We start from the raw sequence: 10,252 nt of genomic DNA on the forward strand, positions 1-10,252 counted from the left end.
AAGGCATGAAAAGGAATCATAACTCTACATGTTGAGCACTCTAAGCACACATATTAATTCACTTTCCACACATGTGCATTGTTGCACCCCACGTAGTCACTACATTCCACCCTCAATGCACGCAATTGCATTTGCACATGCGCAAAGTGAAAAGAAAGGGTAATTGCAATAATTAAAAAGGAAACTTGCAAGGGAAAAGAAATAAACTCAACAAGGCAAAAAAAACCGTCAAGAAAACCAGAAGGAAACACAATTAATCTAATGCAAGTATAATTGTTTGAAAAGTTAAATGTGCTACATGAAAGTGTTTTTTACACATTGTTTGATGGCTCAATATTCAATGATCTAAAGAACAAGAAGAGATAAAGGTAGGAGACTCAAAAATAAGAAGCAAAACATAGATGTGACCTTCCAACACCCACATCAAGGAGAGACCCTAGTCCTAGTAGATCCTAGATATTTAGAACACCCCTATACGTGACCTAATTAACTAAGTTATCTAGTTAGACCACTAAGAAGCAAGAGAGACCACGAGGATGACATCAAGCACAATGGAGAGAATTGAGGGCTTGAGGCAATGCCTTGAATGACTTCCAAGCCTCAATCAACAACTTCTAGTAAGCTACAAAGTTTAATGTCTCTAATATGACTCTTGAGGTAATGGAAAAACTTTGAGAGAGCTACAAGGCCAACGGATAAACACTCTTAACTGAAAACTAGATCTTAACAATGACACTAGACACCAGCTTGCAACCATGCAAGCAAAGATGGAAAATATCCATCGAATGTTATTGAATACAAGAGCAATAGGATGGGGATAGGATTCCTTCTCAGGTCCCATGCAATGATGCCCTTGTTTGACTACTCTTATTTGATGCAAGTAGGGACCCACATTGCACAAACCATCCTAACCTGAATGGAAAACATTCTAAGTACTAGAGACTAGGCAAAAATCCCCTTAGTTGCAAAATAGCTAGATAAATACTGCACCAAGGATGACCCTTATAGCTTTATCAAAAAATTTGTGCAAGTCTATGATGCCAATAACCTTATTGGTGACACCAATCAAGTTCAAGCCTTTGAACTTTGCTTAGGAAAAAATGGACAAACCTCGTTTACTAATCTTGATGCTACTAAGAAGGCCTCCTTTATATTGCTTATGAACTTTGCTTAGGAAAAAATGGACAAACATGGTTGACTAATCTTGATGCTGTTGAGAAGTCCTCCTTCATATTGCTTATGGACATATTTAGTAAATGCTTCATAAAAACTAGCTATGGGGATAACCTCATTGTTCAACTCATAAACATCGAGTAGTAATGAGGATGAGAGTCGGAGAGATTACATCTCTAAGGTTCAGATTCTGTACAAACAAATCTGTACCACCATAGAGCGACCCATCACCATGGCTTGCATGGCTAAGCATACTATGTACACGCTCCTAGATGGTTCTATTCATCCACTCAGCCAAACTATTCTGGGGTGGGGTATAGGGGCGGTCAACTGACGCCTAATACATCTCTCATCACATAGCTGCTCAAAGGCATGTGACACATATTCTCCCCCATTATCAGTCCTAAGGCATTTCAACCTATGTCCAGTCTGGTTCTCAAAAACAAATACAAGCCATCTCTGAAACACAGCCAAGACATTTGACTTAAGCTTAATGGGATAAGCCCATACTTTACGTAAAATATCGTCAATAAACGTCACAAAATACTTTGCACCACCCATAGACTAACAAGGCATGGGCCCACAGATATCCGAATGTACCAATGCAAGGGTCTCACTCATGCGTGCCTTACCAGACTTCTTATGTGTATTCCTAGTCTGTCTCTCATAAAGATAATGCTCACATGAATCAAAACATGCATAATCAAGGGGCAGTAAGTACTGCAAACCAAAAAGCATTTTCATTCCCTTCAAGGACATATGACCCAAATGGGCATGCCAAACAGATACATGTGGGATGGAACCTACTGACAAAACATGGTCAACAGAGGACCCATCAACTACAAGAGGATAGAGGCTACCAACCTTGGCACTGCTAGCAAGCACAAGTCTGGCACGTGTGATCTTCTAGGAAGAATCCCCAAAAGAGACATGAAACCTAGCATCATCAAGCTGCCCTGTAGACATAAGACTGCATGTAAGCGCAAGTACGTGAGGTACATAACAGAAAAGTACTGCAGGTAGAGAACTGCAACCGTACATCCCCAATGCCAACAATAGCAAGTGACGTGTCATCACCCAAGCAAACTGAACCAGAGAGAGTGTGGTAGGAATGGAACCACTCACGATAAGGTGTAACATGAAATGAAGTACTAGAATGCAAAAACCTGCACTGCGCATACATAGAGTGAACCTGGTCAATGACGTAGCATCACAAGAACTAGCTGCAAATATGTACTCCCCATCGGAGTCCTCAGTCTGCATGACATTTATCTCCTCTATTGAGCATATATGGCCCTTCTTACCGCAATGATGACATGTCACATTAGCATTTCTTCCATGAGACTTGTTGCGTGACTTACCACGTGACTTATACCTAGACTTTTGAGAGTCTCTGCCACGACTATTCTTTCTAGTACCATCTCTACGTCTAACAATCAAAGCATACAACACACGAGAGGCATCCAAGTTCTTATGGTTGATCTCTTCCTATAGAAGAGCACTCTCTACATCAGGCAAGTTCAAAGTAGTAGCAGGAGTACATAAGGCAATGTGGAATACATCCCATGACTCACTTAGAGTCGCAAGCAAAAACAATGGAGTAACCTCATCATTGAAGGTAATGCCCTGTGAAGTCAAGTTCTTGAGAATAGCATGGAACTGGCTCAAATGAGAAGACATCATCATATTCTCCTTCATATGTAGGTCCATAAGTTGCTTCAGCCAATACATCTGACTTGCTAGACTTTTCTTATCATACAGGTTCTTGATCTTATCCCAAAGTTGCCAAGCACTCTGTGCTTCCTCAACCATATTGTAATGCACCTATTCAGTAAGAGACAAGATGAGGGTGGACTTTCATAACTTATCAAGCTCCATCCATTCATCATCAGTCATAGTTTTAGGGCTCGTCACCCATCCTTAGTGGCTTTATCTGTGATTTGTGCACCAATACCTGTCAAACTTGGCTCTTCCAATAGGCATAATTTATACCATCAAGCTTAGTAATGTTAAAGATAGCACCTGTCAGTGGAAGAAGATACCATACTACAGTCCAAAATGGTGCAGATAATTCAAAAGTACTTGCTATTTTTTGTTGTGTAGATAACCAAATTACCACCAAAACCAAGGCAAAATGACCACGAACTGATAGCTAATGATGCTGCCCACCAAATACCATCAAAAGTATATAAAGCCAAGATGATTCAACATGAAAAATACATCATAGTCCATGCATAATTACTTGCTGTAATAAATTACAGCCAGGTACAATGAGAGCAAACTGTAAGCAAAATGAATGCACCAAGTCAACCATTGACTGTCAAAGCATAATCGACATCAAGCAGGCATAAATCAGCAAGTGACAGTCATACAGACATCGAGCAAACACCCAAGCATGTCAAATGAATCCGTCAGTAAGCCGGCATGCCCCTTGTATAATAGGGCAAAGTATACACAACACTGGCAAGACCTGATACAAATAGATATATGCTCAAGGAGTGTAAAGCCCAAATCAACCCAAATACATCTATGAGGACCATGGCATATCAACCATGCAACATCAAAGTGAAGATCCTAGTCTTAGCAGAGCTATGTCAATGCTCAAGTAACATAACCCACTTGCTCTATATCTATCAAGAGTATCAAGACGCTCATACTGGCACAAAAGCCGTAAATGTCAAGCAAGAAAGCTCGAACAAAGCATGTAAGAGTGCACCAGTGACAAGTGTGCAAGATCAAGCATCAACGAGACATCCCAAGTATATAGACTCCATAGCATCCGTAGACATCAAGTATATCCAAATTGTAACTCTGGCAAGCCAAGAAATAGCCAAGCCCATGCAATCAAATGTCAAGGCCAAGTAAGTTGCAGTAGCAATCAACTCCAAGACAAAGTAACTAGCATGTACAGAGATGGCATAAGCCAAGTATGTCAAGACCGGCCAAACATAAGTGAGGTACATGCCAAAGTACATCCAAAGATGAAGATTCAAGTGCTACAAAGAGGAGCTCAAGCTTAGCCAATGATCCGAAGCAATATCAAGTTCACAGTCAATCCCCAATGATCAATACATCAAAGTACATCTCCCAAGCATGTCCTAATTGCAAGAGACAAAGGCAAACATGAAGTAATAGACTTCAGGCCACTATTGTACATCACTGATTTATTGTTGAAAACTGTGATTTTTCAGCCCAAAAATCAATCCAATCTCATGGCAAAACATATACCTTGCATCCCCCAACAATTGGTCATCAATAGGTATCAAATTGCTTAACTAGGAAGCTCCTAACAAACGTAGGCATCAACTACTAGTGTAGCATTGACATTTAGTGTCTGTAAGCTGCTGTAAACTGGTTCAAAACTGTGCTACAAGGCCTCACATCAATATTCAAGGCTTAGGAGGCTTCAAAGCATGTCAAGCATCATTGCCAAGGTTGCCACAATGATTAGGAAGTATGCCAAGATCATCAACAAGTTGAAGATGTGTTGTCCACGGGCTACCAAGAATTGACGCAAATTCATGCTGCATGGCTAGAGGGTTTGTTACTTTTGCTGATCTGATTCAGGATGCTCCAGGGCTTTACCACGTCAAGGGAGGCACACAAGAAGCCTGGAGTAGCCACAAGAGGTCTATGATGAGATATGAAGCACAGGAGCTTCAATGGTGATGCCCCCTTTCTCTTCTGAGACTTGTAGACCTGTGAACTCAATGAAACCCTGAAACAAATGAAAAAGTAACTCTACTGCAATGCCTTGAGGGTGCCCAAAAGGGCCGAGTAGGTGCTCGGGAAGCCAAGGCGTGACAAGATCTCGAGCAATCACAATGTGTAACTGGGCCTTTATTCAAACTGTCACTAAAAGAATAAAGAATAAAGTGACGATGACAGGTACCCACCACCTACAGTGTGCAATGGTAGGTACTGTCAGTGTAGTAATACACAGGCGGCCAGACGGAGGAGCCTTTACCCCCAACAGTTAGGACGATCAACGAGAGGCTACATACGAATACACAATCTAACCCTTGCATCTTCACACTTATGACATGACATACATACATACAACCAAAAGGAGAGTTAGAAACACTTGGCCCATTCAACAATTGGTCATGGTTGAAAGTCATTGGTGTACTAGATGTTGGAGTCGCTCATTGTCACTCGAGGGGTCGATGTCGTCTGTAGGGCGCACCACAGCTCATCACAACATACGTCAACACAGTCTAGACCATGTAGCAACACCTAGGGAGGTACCCGTATAGGTGAACACCGCCAAGTTATTATCTACGAAGCATGTAGCTCTCAATCTTACGAATCACTCAAGTTAAGGATAATAGAACACTCACCAACCATATACAAACATCACTCAAAGAGAGATGATAGGAACCCATGACTCATACCTAGATTAGAAATCAACAAGATTGAGGGCATAGAGAGAGAGTATATTAGCATGCACAGTTGATGGTGCATCAATGTATCCCACTCGATTTGGCATAGGTGTAAGAACAATGGCCAATAATTCTTGTAATGCCATGCGTAGAAGAGAGTGACATTGTCATGTTATGGTTGCAGAGGCCCGTCTCATGTGTGCATAGGGAAACAAGAACATATACAATCACCAATTTTCATAATGTCCCTCAAATCTCACCTCTCAGTTTGCTGGATTAGAAGAGTTGTTACAATTAGCATCTCCCTATGTCTTATACTATTAATAAATATAGGAGAAAATCCCAAATCCTGACATCCATTGATATAATCCTCATTGTTACCTACGTGAAGATTATATACCTTGTGCGCAATTGATGGTCTCTCTATTGTACAAGTCAATAAATATCTTCTCTCTATTGTACAAGTCAAAATGGTCTCTGAAAGCACAGGGACACGATACCCAAAGGAAGGGTGCTTTGGAACTATACCCTAGAAGGACCAACAAAAGGTTCAATTGATTTAAACTATGGGGTGTCCCCACCTTTTCCACAACTAGCTTCCTATCCAAGGGTGTTTGCCACTTTCTCTTGAAGTGAGGCTTGTTATGAAAGAAAATTTCTTAACATGTGTGTAGATGCTTAACAACAAGGACAACACATAAATCAAAAGGTAAATTCTAGCAAAGGAAAAGAAGTAAATGATAGACTTGCGGTGAGCAACTCAAAGGACTGAGGGCCATGAACCCTAAAAAGGAACATAAATCTTAAAAATAAAAAAAACACAAGTATACACTTGGAAATACACACAACACAAGACTCAACAAAGAGCAAAAGATAGCTCGAAGGTCTTTAAAAAACAAAGACCCCAAAGCATATAACAAAAATTCAGCCTTCTAGGAGAAGACAAAGAGATCTATTCAACCATTGAGAGCCTAACAATTGATGCACTTATGTGCAACCAATGGGACTTGTCATATATAGCTCTTTTGAGATGGTTTTGGCCGACCCACTTCTGTCCCCGTAGAGTTTTCGATAAGCATTTGCTATAGGACATTCAAACCATCCTCCAAATCATTACAACTTGCACTAGGCCAAGTCACAACTCTGAAAAAGTCAATCAAGGTGCTTTGTCATGAATCGCTTACATACCTTTATTGGGACTAAAAGGCGTGATCTTTAAGTTAATGTAGGTACAAAATGAAGACCCCGAATAATGGTTTGAATCTCTCTCGAAATAGACACGGTGGAACCACCCTCTAATCTCATAGCACACTAGGCACCCGTATATGTAGTGCTCCTCGGTCTTTGACCCCAATTGGTAGATCCAATCCTAAAGGGGAAGGGAATATGCTCCATAGTGACTTGTCTCTATCTGTAATTGATGTGAGGATGTGTGGATTTGACCAATGGTGCACTATACCCTATGGTACATGTATATATACTTTTGGTAGAAAGCTATCTTTTGGTAGAATACATTGTAGTTGCACATTGCGATAACATTATCCAACTCAAAAAGAAAATCATGGTTGAACTAATTTAGACACTAACTTGAATGCTTCTTTACTCTTTGAGGTTAACACTATCCCACCTTCTAAATGAGTGCTCCATATAATGACTTGTCTCTATTTGTAATTGATGTGAGGATGTGTGGATTTGACTAATGGTGCACTATACCCTATGATACATGTATATATGCTTTTGGTAGAAAGCCATCTTTGTTCCCAGATCCTAGGTACGTGCCAAACAAGTTGTGGTTATATGTCATTGAACATTGTCCATTCTAATCATCTTGTTCAGTTGCCCTCAATTGAGCTCTACAAAAGGGGAATCCAAGCTATGTTGTATAGGTGGAAGGTGACCCATATGTAGCCCTTGTGGTTGCAACCATGTGTTTTTCCGAGCATACTATCACTTAGTCTTGGTACAATTGATCAATAATGGGACATTAGTTGGAATCCTGTTCTTTCAAGAGTTCCGATGCTCGTTGACACAACCATCTCTCACATAGTTGACCCACATTTCAATCTCCAAGCCATTCACTCTCTCCTCACAATCCCAATGCAAGCAAGAAAACAAACGGCTCAAGAGTCTCTAATAGGCTTACGTTCTCACCTTCATGCATTGTAGTTTCAATGCCTCCATGGGTTTATCATTGGCCTTACAATTCAAGTGGTGCTTCTCAATGTGCTTCCACTGCTCCACATTTGATCCAAAATCCACAAGCACTCCATCAAAAATATGAAAAGGAAAGGAGTGGAAATCTCAACCTTAAACCATGCCTCTCACACTCCAAGATATGAAAGAAGGGGGAGGAGAGACGTTCTTGCTCCTCTCACTAGTTTTTAATATGATACAAAGGCTCGATTGTTGCGCTTTTCGTGGGAGTTGGTGTGATTGCTTGCACCGAAGGTCTCGATGCTCAATAGAATCAAGTACATCCATTGTTCTTAATATAATGGTCATCAAATTTAGTCCCATTTCTTGAAAAGTCTTCCAAGTGGGACTTCCTCTTCGGCACCTTCGCGATTGGAAAGCATCTATACGCGATTGGCACGCTTCGAAGTTTTGATTATCAAGGCGATTTTCCATTTGCTCAGAAGGAAACGTTGAGCTCCCCCACAAGGATTCATTGCCGCATTTCTAGGGACAAGGTTGGGTTGGCCAATTTTAGTTCATGATATTGAAATCAACACGAGCATCGACGACATTGAAAGTACCTCGGATAACTCTTGGCCTCTAGGATCAATATTCATGGCTTTGAAAATACCTTTTGAATGCTAAGCAATTGTCATGTAAGGCAATTGCCGAATGCATCTTAGATTAGCGTGTCATTGAATTTATGCGTGGACATTCGGTCTGCTAGTCCTTGGCTGGTCTTCGTATTGGCTACCTCTAGCGATTTTTATGGAGGAGTTCTTGGATGGAATTTCTGTCCACATAAGAGTAAGCTCAAGGCTTTACAAACCCGGGTGGCTTGTATTCTAAAAACAGGCCATACCCTCCACTCCTACCTAGTCGATCTGTGGAGGGGCCACCTGCAGCTCAAAGGATCAAAAGATAGCACTAAGTCACTGCCGATCTACAGCGCCCTGAACTGAACCTAAAGTTCTCACCTTTTGGAGCCAGTTCTTCCCTGGGCCTAAACAAGTATTTTGCAGAGCTGGCTGCCTTTTCGGCAAAGGCAGGAACTCGGGAGCATTAAGATTTCATTCATGCTTTCGGGTCACTTCTCGTGGGCTCCCGAAGGAGCTGAAGAAAGGGTGCCTGAAAGTCTGGATTCTAGTGCGACCTGTCCACCATATCACCACAATGCCCAGGACAATGTAGTTCTGTCATTAGCCTACGGCTCCAGTTACACTACAAAGTATAGGAAGGTTAACCCATGCATGCACCGTTATCAATCTACAGTTTGACCTACCATGGCGGCCAAAATCCGCACAAACTTCTCCAGTAGAGAGCTGCGGCTTCAGGCATTCATTCAATGAATGTCATGGGAGCTCTGCTGATTCCCTGGCCTTGCGCAAACCTAAAATTTCCGACTTCAAATGCCCCTGAAATTGCTGTCGTTGCACATACATGCCTTGCGTGCACTGTCTGTGTGAACCAGTTTGCATGCTATGCGATTGGTGCCTCTTCCACTTTGTTACCTCTGGAGCCCTCACACATTTTTTTCCCTGTTGCTTTGGTCCCTTGTCACGGTGCACCCTCGACGTATCGAGGGAGAAAATCGGAAGCTAGGCAGGAGAGGCCTCCTAACCTGCTCCGTCTCCACCACATGGTATGTAATCATCGAGGGAGACCATGAGGTCATCTCATCCTCCCTTGACACAAACCAAGCAAGTGCCGTGTGTGTGTGGTCGGAGCAGGACCTGGCAGCACAAGCCTAGAAGGAAGGAAAGAGAACGAAAGATCAGTGCTGACCTCTCCATCAGAATCCATGGCGCCGGAGCCACCTGCGCAGCAAGCAACAATTTGATCGCGCCGAGAAGACGCCGGCCTCCCGCCCCGCCATCCAAGCGTGTCCGCAACCACCCAGGTGGGCCCGGTCATCAAAACTCCGATTGTGGTGCGGTCCATGCGGCAGGCCGGGCCAGCAGGATCAAAGCTGCGGCGTCCATGGGACGTCGGAACGAGACTTACCATGCGCTGCCAGATCGGGACTTTTCTCTCTGAAATCTGCACCGATGGCCTGGGGGCGACGACGAAGATCGGTCGGAAGGCGTTCCGAACGACACTTGCAGCGTGGATGCATCTGCAGGTTGGGGCTTCGCTCTGAATAGGGGCCGCGCGAACGCGAGCCCCCGCTGCCACAAATTATGACGTGCACTCTCCCACTCAGGGGAGATGCTAGAGTGCGGCCCGTCCGCAGTGCAATGGAGAGGCCGACCCTAGGCCATCGGCCTTCCTGATCACCGATAAACCCCGCCCAGGTAAGTATGCTATACTGCCAGCCAGGCTTCGCCTTAAGTAGTAGGTAGCCCCCCTCCCTCCCTACCTCCCTCCCAGCAAGCACCCCATTCACGACCAGAGGCTGCAGGCTATACCTAAGGGACGGAAACGCCAACGTAAACGCAGCAGAGCTCAAGACTCGAGAGAAGCCCCCCTCCTCGAATTTGATATTCACCGAAAGTCTCCTCCTTTCCAAACTCCCTTTTCCC

At 43.1% G+C, this 10,252-nt stretch overlaps 1 non-coding gene across 1 annotated transcript; it reads right to left on the minus strand.

Annotated features, from left to right (window-relative positions):
• Positions 1–9,870: 9,870 nt before the first annotated feature.
• LOC148025887 (U1 spliceosomal RNA) lies at positions 9,871–10,032 on the minus strand. Its single transcript, XR_015693224.1, has one exon. It is a non-coding gene; the product is annotated as a U1 spliceosomal RNA (small nuclear RNA).
• Positions 10,033–10,252: the final 220 nt, after the last annotated feature.

The sequence above is a fragment of the Lygodium microphyllum genome, chromosome 14 (assembly GCF_053477565.2).
Source record: "Lygodium microphyllum isolate KBCC chromosome 14, Lygodium_microphyllum_v1.1.10, whole genome shotgun sequence".
NCBI lineage: Eukaryota > Viridiplantae > Streptophyta > Polypodiopsida > Schizaeales > Lygodiaceae > Lygodium > Lygodium microphyllum.